Source organism: Mus caroli, unplaced genomic scaffold (genome assembly GCF_978045245.1).
Source record: "Mus caroli unplaced genomic scaffold, Mus_caroli_1 scaffold_3, whole genome shotgun sequence".
NCBI classification, from domain to species: Eukaryota; Metazoa; Chordata; class Mammalia; order Rodentia; family Muridae; genus Mus; species Mus caroli.
Genome location: NW_028227258.1, coordinates 124,105,709 through 124,115,970, shown reverse-complemented (window position 1 = coordinate 124,115,970; position 10,262 = coordinate 124,105,709). Strand labels below are relative to the sequence as shown.

The 10,262-nt window shown below is 46.1% G+C and overlaps 1 non-coding gene across 1 annotated transcript; it reads right to left on the bottom strand.

The window, feature by feature from the left end:
* Nucleotides 1-9,509: 9,509 nt before the first annotated feature.
* Nucleotides 9,510-9,640, bottom strand: LOC115030753 (small nucleolar RNA SNORA17). The gene has a single exon (XR_003836347.1). It is a non-coding gene; the product is annotated as a small nucleolar RNA SNORA17 (small nucleolar RNA).
* Between the last annotated feature and the right edge of the window lie 622 nt (nucleotides 9,641-10,262).

Below are 10,262 nucleotides of genomic sequence, written 5' to 3'. Positions count from 1 at the left end.
CAAAGCCTCTGTGTTACCTTCTGTGGGAGAAAGAAGTCACACACACATGGCTTGTGTGAGGAGGTTAAGGACTGACTGTTGAGGCTGAGGGGTGGACGTCTGGAGATGGCTTTGGGCTACTTGCATGCATTCTTCCAATCTTGCAAATCCTTAATCAGAAAGCATTTCAGCTGCACTAAGAGAGGTGAGCATGCAGGGGAGGTTCAGAGGCAAGACATGCTCTAACTTTGAAGGATGAAGAGACCCCATGCTCGGTGGACAGACGTCCTCTAGGTGTTGGATATGGCAAAGTCCCCAGGGAGACACGGAGGCTTCCTGACTCCCTGACCTTAGTTTCATGTTCCCCTGGTCAGACTTCCATACTGTAGAATGTGAGATAACTATCTTGTTTTAAACTCCTAAGTATGTGTCATGGAGACCAAGCTATGCCCTGCTCACACTCCATACTGGGCGAGACTGTTGTGTCAGGCTGTGTCTTACCCAGGTGACTCCATTTAGCAAGCAGAATTTCACTGTATTATAAAGGCAGATGCAGAGACACCACTGCTTGTCTATTACCACTCAGGAGACACAGATCAAAAACTTACTTCTGAAAGCCCAGGGACCTACTCTAAATCCATGAAAACATGTGTGTACATGTTAAACCCCGTCAGAGAAACCAGGCCGTGGTGCCCAGTTCTCTCTTTCCCTACTCTACCGGCCATATTATTTAACATTTCAACTTAATTATAGCAATCTTACTAGAATTGTAATCTGGAGGTTATGCAATTCCTAGCCCTGGGTTTTAGTGACTGGTTTGAAGTATTAATTTCCTAGCATACATACTACTTTAGTAAAACATTGGGAGATATTTCATCAGAATTAGGAAAATAAATTCAGTATTAAATTTATAACTAGAGGGTTGGGAAAATAGGTCAGAGGTTAAGAGTCCTTGCTGCTTTTGCAGGCCTAGGTTTTGTTCCAAGAACCCACAATTTGACTCACAAGTGAGTGAAAATGGGGGCATGACTGATCTTTGATATAGCCAAGGAGAAGGTTTTTATTGCAGAAATAAAGGAGAGTCGAGTCAGGGGCATGTGAAAAGAGTTCCAATAGAACTTGGCCAGGAGAATAGACAGGGCCATAGGGGAGGTTGAGGGAGAACCAGAGAGGGGGGCAAACGATGGGGCTAGAAGAGAGAGAAGAACCAAGAATGGGAATCAAGAGGAGCCAACAGGCAGAGAAGAACCAAGGGAGCCAAAATGGCTGAGTGATAGAGGAAAGAGAAGCCAGGGAAAGAATGGAAGTCTCAGGGATGGAGAAGTTTAGGATGACATGTGCTGAGAGGAGCCAGGGTGCTGTATCAGATACTTGAAACTGAGAGAGCCTGGTAGCTTGTAGCTCCTGCTTTGATGTGATAATAGGCACCTCAGCCCTTAGAGCCAACAACAATTGCTTGAAAGTCCAATTCCAGAAGATCTGACACTCTCTTCTGGCCTCTGTGGCACTGCATGCATAGGGGATCATAAAGAGTCTCAGAGCTACAACACTCTTTCACATATAATAAGACAAATAGAAATTTAGAATAAAAGTTATAATTAGTCTCCTATGTGTTTAAATTAAAAAAAACTAATATTTTTCTTCTTTGACCTCATGCCTGCTTCATACCTGTAAAAGCATGTTCTCATTGTTAGAAGAGGTAGAATATAGACACAAACTTTAAATGAACTCAGATCTGGGCCTTATCAATGTCCCCCCCTCACTATTAATGACGAATGATACAGCTTTCATGGGTACCAATGAGATAGCATCATGGCCATGGGAAAAGGAGATTGGAAGACACACCCTGGCTCCTTGCATGTGTAGACTGGGGTCAGTGGAGTTTAAAAAAAGCATCCAAAAAGCTTTAAGCTAACTTAATATGGAAGATATTAGGAGCTGGAGCCCTCTGCTGCCTGTCCTGGGGGCCATGGCATTCTCTGTAGGAAGCTGAGCAGGGAAGGCCTCGCTTGTGGTTTCTTTATAATTAAAGCTGAGACTTACTCCTTAACTAACCCAGCTGGGGATTCTGTACGCAAGCCCTTTAGTAAAAAGAGCTGAAGCCCCCTGGGCTTAAACAGTTTTGCAATGGGGACCACCCTGAGGAGGAGCAGGGAACCCGCAGAGTCTGGAGGCTCCATTCATGGGTTGCATGGAAAGAGATCTCATCTTTATCTCTCTACACAGTCTGCTGTGCAACCCTTCCAAACAGGTCACTTCAAATCCAGCCTTGCCCAAAGGGCTTCGAATCCTGCAACTCACCCTGGCTCTCAAGTCCTCATGTGGACTTCAGTGTATCATTTAGAGAGGAAAGTCAATTTAGAGAGGATCTTAGTTTCCATTTTAACAGATTTAAAAATTGCCAGAGAGAGTCTAACGGTAATGTAGATCAGTAATAGTGATTTGCTGAGCGAAACCTGAAAACCAAACGCATCCAGGCTGCTTTCTCCTCTTGTTGGTTTTGTTTAAGCAATAATTATCAGAGAGCAGCGTTAAAAAGTGGGATTCCTAACACTGTCTGCTACTTAGGTTCATTTGACTCCGATGTGTGCAGCCTTGAATGACGAAAAGAAAGAGTTCTTCTGACACCCAAGGGGTACAAGAGATAAACTCCAAGCCTGTTTTGGTCACTATTTAAGAATCCATGTCCTCTGAAATCCATGCTGACAAGCTGTGTGGTGGTGGAAGGTCTCCTGCTGTGGGTCACGCACTTGTGGGGTGTGCAGCCTTGACCCCTCGTGCGGCTTTTATTCTCAACAGTGTCATTAGGGCAACACAGACTGAGCAGATATTTCAGTGGAGATCTGGGAAACACCGAAGTTTATCAGCTGCCACTGAACATCACAGAAGGGGCTTAAGCACAAACTGACATTTATTAGGTCATATAAATGGAGCATGCTGGGGTATGTCTCCTTCCTCCTGTGACATAAATGACTTCCTAGAAGGTCACCACAAGCCTTGGGGAAAGCAGTCTCTGTTTTCTCCACAGCTCAAACTGGAATTTCATCCTATCATTTTGAAGGGGTCTGATTTGTTTCGGAAATACCTGTCTTTTTATTTTACCTAGAATTTTGGGGTGCAGTCATATGCTGGGGTGCCTTAAGTGAGAGTTCCAAATCCTGTCAGCTTTAGGTGCAGAGTGGCCAGAATACTCAAGGCTCCAACTCAACTCCCCACCTCTACCCTCAGTGACTTTATTCCGCTAACCTAATAAACAGCCAGTTACTCATTTGACTCCCATATATAAGTGTCGTCTCCCACTAAAATCAGATCCGCCCTTTTCACCATGGTGATTGCTATGGAGAGATGTCCACCGGCACCTTCTGAACTCCAGCAGAGCTTCAGCAAGGGGGTCCTGGGGTGGGTAGGGTGGTCGAACAGGCAAGGAAGACCCAGCAACTCCCCTCCCTGATAAGAAGTTCTACAGCTCACAACTTTCAATCCCTCTGGCTACAGATGGCATGCCTCATGCACTCTGACGGCAGTAGTCATCAACATAATGGACCTTGGAAGGGGGGGGGCATTAGAAAATAATCCTGGGCATCTGATATTTATCCAAACTATCAGGAGTATCAGAACCTCATTGGTCTAAAAACCAATGGATTTTTGTGAGCATCTGTAAGATTTTGGCAAGTATTCAAACTTTGGGTTTTTGTAAAAGACAATGGAAGCACACACATCGCTAAACTGTGACTGGCCTCTGAGGTTGCTCATTACACTGCAGAGACCTCTCTGTGTCTTGTTCCTTAGTGTGTGGTACGTGTGAAGTTTCTAACCCTCCATTAGCAATGCCATGTTAGTTTCTGAAGCTGCACACCCTGGCTCTTTGTGTTTGAATAAAATAGCAGTCTAGTGCCTGCTCATGACGGGCCTATAGAAGCCTTTACGAATAAAATGAGAAACTATTTCCTGCTGGGGTCTGGGAAGATGGGTGTCATCCTGTAGACATGAGGAACAGAGTTCAAAATTCAGAGCTCATGTTAAACATAAAAGCTACGTATTGTGATGTCTGCTTTAAGTCCCAGAGCTAGGTGGGTCTCTAGGACTCCACAGTCAGGCAGTCTTCCCAAAATGGTGAGTTCCAGGCTCAATGACAGACTTTCTTTCCTAAAACATGATTGAGAAGCAACTGAGGGAGACACCCCACAGCAACCTCTGGTATCCACGTGTGCTCACAGACATGTGAAGACACACAGAACTGACTAAGGAGCAGGAGCAATGTTGACCGTGCTTGATTCTCTTCCGGGACTCACACTTGGTTCATAACTTCCTGCAATTCCAGATTCAGGAGACATGATACAGGTTGTACACACGTACACATAGACACTCTCACACACACACACACACACACACACAGAGACACACACACACAAATATACAAACACAAATCAAATCTTTAAAAAATTAAAGAATTAACTTTTTAAAAAGAGAAACATTGTGCCTGCTGAGAAATTACTAACCTTTCAACAACTACCCACCAGGGACAGAGTGCAGACATTTGACAGCAGGGGGCAGTCGCAGGCACACCTCAGTGGGACATGGAACTCTGAAGACACTGCTTCTCCTGATGCTTGACTGCTAAACTGAAGGCAGCCATGAAAATGGATCCAGCAGCCGCCACAGACCTCCAGACTGGCTGAGGTATGTCTTCTGCTCTGAGGTCCTTTTCTTATAGATATTTAGGGGCAGTGGTGGGAAAATACTCAGATCTTCTACTGTCTCCAGGTTTCACTGACACCAACACTGCCTCTCGATACAAGTCTCGATACAAGTCTCCCTCAGGGTGAGGCAGAGTTGTGAAGCAAGGATGGTCCAGCCTACCTGCATGGCTAGTTGTTGTGGGCTGCAGATTCATGCTAATAACTTCCACTAATCCTGAACATCAAAAATGCCTCTGGAAGGAGGTTTATGGTCTCTGCGAGGCTTGCGATTATTTTCTTAGCTCACTCATGTGGCCACCTCTCGACAGGGCTGTGAGCAAAGCACCTAAGAGGTGTCAGCTCAGTGAATCCTCACCAGCATCCTGTGAGGTACTGGGCTTGTCTCCATGCTTGTAAGTCAAGGCTCAGAGATATGGGAAGGAGACCTTCAGGAAGCATGGCAGCCACAGTTTGAATTACAGTGGGCTGGGTCCCAACTAGCATGTTAACCATCTTTATGTTGCCCTCTTTGCAGCCCCGTAAGAAGCTCACAAGAGCAGATTCATTGCTACCATAAATTTCCATCCTCTATTTTATGAGAAATAAAGTATGTGCCAATCTGGACCTCATGGGTATTGCAGTACACTAGCAGGTCAGACTTTGGAGCCCTTAAGGACTGGAAAATACTCAACCAAGAGAGAAGCAAACCAGGGCATTTGGAGATGTTGATCAGAGTTGGGCCAGATGAGTCCAGTTTCTAGGGTATGTGTGATAATTTTATAGCTAGGTCAGTCTAGATCAGGTTGGCCTGTGGTTGTGTCTTACGTTAATTGCTATGGGGAGTCCTAACACACTGGGGGTGGATCCCTGGGTTGGAGTCCTGGAGAAAGTGAGATGAGCATCATCTCTCTCTGCTCTTGATGCTGTTGTGATGTGACTGACCAGCTGCTTAAGTTCCGACTTCTGCACATGGTAGACTGTACCCTGAAACCATCGGCTCACATCAGCCCTTTCTTCCCCATGTTGGTTTTTGTCAGAGTGCTTTATCATGGGAACAGAAGGAAACCCAGGACAACAGCTGGATATTCATACTTGCCTGTGCACCATCTAAGCAAAGCAAGCGCTCATCTTGAGAGTGAGGCTGAGCCCAGTGCCTCTGCCTGTTAGATTCTGCTGCCTACCAATCTCTGTCCATTTAGCCTCAGCACAGCATGGCCTGTTTTTCTTTCTTCTGCCTCTGGATTGATGAGCTGCTTTGTGTCCCTGGGAAGCTGTATTATTAATGACTTCCATGAGAGACAAGGTTCATGGTTTACAGAGTTGTCAGTCAGTGGCTACATGGCTTCGAGGCCTTTGGCCAGACCATCCACAATGGCAGAAGAGCCTGAAAGAGAAGGCTATTCTCCCTGTGGTCATGACAACGAAGAGAGAGGACAGGACTGGGGTCCCAGCACAGCTTTCAAAAGCATGCCCAAGTGAGGTCCCTGGCACAAGACCCCCTCGTCCTAAAGGTTCTGCTTCCTCCCACTAGTGTCATTGATTGGTGACCCCCACCTTTAGTCTATGGGCTTTGGGTATGTTTAATACTCCTAGGAATTCCACAAAGCACCCCCATTCCATCTGAGCTCCTCTCTCTTGTGTCTCTAACTGTTCACTGGATGCCATTTTTAGAATACACAAATGTCCTTGTTCCTCTCAGACTAAACTATAAAAACCACTCAGGACAGAAAATCCTTCACTTCCTTTTAATCTCTTTATATCACTTAGTGGAATTCTTAATTCATAAATGAATGAAAACCAAGGCTGAGCCTGCTTGCAGAGAGCAGTGCACACTTGATCAGGCTAGTTGAGGGTCCAGCCCAGCTATGAGCTGCCTTGCCTACTTCATTCACTATCATTACTGTTAATCTCAGGCCCCCAGGCCAGAAAAGCATCTATCCCACAGCAAAAGATCTCCTAGACAATGCAGACTGTATTTTCCCTTTGCTGGCAGGAAGATTATCTGTCATCCAGGAAACCATCTCTCTCCATCACAGCTGCAAGAAGCAGGAATAAATTAATAAAATCAAGATGTCTGGACCACCCTGGACCCCAGCACTTCCTTGCACTTACTGTGTCTTGTTAATGAATGTCCCTAGCCCTAGAACAGTAAAAATATGTTAATTTTGTATTTGTATTTACATCATTAATAAGGTATTGGTTTTTATAATTTAGTTTATTTTTCTCTTTGAATATCACACAGTAAGTTACTTGTATCCAAGGTAATATTGATACAATTTGGGTTAAATTCTACTATGTTCCTCCTGTTACTGGCATGGATGCTGTCTTTTATGGCCCTTAGTTTTATGACTTTCCTCCTGTGTTCCTATTAATTCTCCCCTTTTCATTTCTTCATCTTTAAATTGGAATGTGTTCTTTTCTAGTCCTAACAGCTACTCTAAAACATGTGGCATTTAAGTTATTAAATAAAAAAAATTTCAATCTATTTTTCTTAAAGATAATTTGTAGAATGTTCTAGATGGTCTCCTAGTCCCTTCCCAGGGCTGAGGTAGAACATGTGACTGTAGACTCTACTCCTTGATCACCTGCAAACAGAAAACTCAAGAGCCTAGCAGCTGGCTGAAAGGGAACACTTGCTTCTCCTCTTGTCCTAGGACAGATGTGGTCCTCGGTAAACAGGGTCCATCTCTAAAGTTTCTCAGTATTGCAAGAATAAGTCTGTGGATCGAAAACTTTAAAATCTCTGGATTCCCCACAGAATGAACTCAGCATCCCAGATGTTGTTTTTGTTTGAGTAAAATCTGAACTATATTTAAACCTACCTACTGCTGTGTGGCCAGTTTGCTTTTCTCCCCTCTTGAAAGATCTGGTGGAGGACAGAAGCTTTGTTGGGGCTCCTGGGGGCCCAGCTGCTTCCTGAGACACGCAGCTTGGGGGCCTCTGGGTTATGAACTTTTGAAATGATCCTCTGAAGTGTGTATTTTGACTTTGGGATTTTTCCAGATGTGACGAAGTGGGACTCAGTGTTCTTCTCAACGTGAGACCCTGAGCTGACTGACACAAGTTTAGAGAAGTTTGCCTTGAGTGGGCAAGTTAGCTCAGCTTTGGGTCCTGCTTCATCCCATTGTTTGAATGTTAGATGTTTAACTGAGTCACTCATCTGTGCTTTTTCTCTATACTTTTTTATTGGTTCTTTGTAAATTTCATATCATGCACCCCAATCCCACTCAACTCCCCTGTCCATTGTATCTGTTCTCTGCTCTTGCAACATCCTCTCTAACAGAAAAACAAATCTCACCGTGTAAGCTGTAGTGTGTCAGTGGGTCCCACAGTACACCCTTTGGTCCACACTTCTTGGCTTGCAAATGTTCATCTCAACGACTCAGTGGTCTGGTATGAGGCCTCTGGCTTCTGCTACTCTATCAATACTGGAACCTCATTGGGACTCCTCCCAGGTATCCTGCTATTGTTCTGTGTTAGAGATCCTATAGTTTTGGATCTGTAGGACCAGCTCCTTCATGAACTCCAGTAACTCATAGATGGGGTAGATGTTGGGATGGGCCAATTCAAAGGCCTGGATCTGGGGCTGAGAGGTATCTGAGGTGGTCATCCTGCTAGCTTTCCCTCTCTCCCACTCTGAGGGCTGGCTCACCAGCAACCTCTGCAACCAGGGACAGCTTTATCCTGCTGCCCAGGCAAGGTGTGGAACACACTCTCCCAAATGTTGTTCCTGGTGAGGGACTGGGCCAATCTCCCACTCTCATGATCCCAGGGCCAGCTCTCCCTCTGCCATAGATGATGTGGGAGGAGGAGTGGAGGAGAGTGTCTTTCCCTCCACTAGGCCTGTTCCCAGCAGACAAGAGGCAGGGCCAGCTCTCCTGTGCTCATGCCCTCAGGACTGTCTCACCAGAGCCACTAAGGTCAGCTCTACTGGGCTGCTGCTGCTTAGGAAAGGTGCAAGGTCTCTCTCCCCTGTGCTGCAGAAGGGGAAGGGCAGGGCCAGTTCTCCTGCCCTCATGACCTCAGGGTTAGGTCTCTTGCCTCCCACAGATAAGGGATGAGGTGAGAGGAGGGTATCTCTTCCTTAGCCAGCCACTGTGCAGGGAGGTGAGTGGGAGGGGCACTCCCTTCCTCCCCAACTCTCCAGAGTATTGTAGCTGGCTAGGGGGCGGTTAGCTCTCCTTGATAGCATGCCTCCAGGGCCAGTTCTCCCAGGATGCCCTGTGAGTTCCTCACAGCCCTCAGATGACCAGGCATGTTTGTCTGGACTTTGGTGGTAACAGACCGCTACTGCTGCAGGGTCATGGCCCCAGATGTAGCCCTAGGCAGCATCACTGGCTACTCACATCAGGCTTGTTCCTCACTACCCTTGAGTCTCCAGTTCTGCCTTTCTTCATTGTGCCCACATCCTTCTGTTTCTCTCTCTTCCATTTCTCCAGCACTCACTTGTTCCTTTTAATGATCCCCAGGGTCTCTTGAGTGGCTGGAGTTGCCTCAGGAGTGGTCTCAGGACTGCTACATCCCACGTGTACACTATGGCACTAGACAGGAGTCATCTCAAGCATGGTCTGCCCCCCAAAGGCCTGTGAGGTGCCAGACTGGTGGGCATCTCAAGACAGCTTCCTGTCCAGGCCCCGTGGTGCTGGTCCGATGGTTGTCTGGATCCTTCCTAGCCCAGGTTTACCCAAGTCACCTTACTCTATGGTTGTCTGTCTTGGGCTCACTCTTGCCCAGGGACTGCAGGCCTGGATAGGGTTCTTCTAGTCTCCAGCTTGCTCTCCATGCTGGGAGCGCATCCAGGCCTGCCTGGCACCAGACTGGTGGTCACCTGAGGCTCATATTTTTTCAGGGATTGTTAGGCTACTAATCATTTAGATGTTCATAGGTCAGAACACTGAGTGTAGACACAAACTCTCTCCTCTCTGCCACCTACTGCTGTACATGTGACACAGCAGCCACACCTGCAACACCTTGAGGGAAGTGAGGGCTTTATTTTTATAAAAGACATTTTAACATCCCGGAGCCATTTTTAAATTTCATATGTAACTATGCTCTGTGACTATTAAAATGAGGAAACAGAAAAACACATAGTGAATGGGGTGAGACTTCTGGCAGGCAGCCATCTGATGTTAACACACTGTAGCCGTTTCAAATCTCAGAATCACAGCATCACACAACATGAAAACATTGGGAGAAGTTTCAGAGCCAAGACTGTGGGCTTTGCAACTTTCCTGGTGAGGGATCTAAGGCAGAGAGTGCAAGTGGGTAACAGCCCGGTCAGTGGTTTGTGGAATCCAAGTTTCATTTCTGATACAATGTCCAGAAACATACACTATCCTTTTGCATGTGTGTGGTGTGCCTTACGCATGCACGTAGAGATCAGAGGGTGAAGTCAGGTGTCTTTGTTCATTGCTTTTCCTCCTCATTGAGGCAGAGTCCTCAAGTGTTTGTGTGGAGTGAAGAGTCAGAACGTCCACCCTGCTGATTATATAACAAGTATTCTATTAGTCAGCTGCCTCCTCAGCCCACCATATAAGTTTATGTATCCTTGTAACTGTGGTGACAGGAGGGAAGGTATTCTTAACAGATAGAGACATGCTTGCC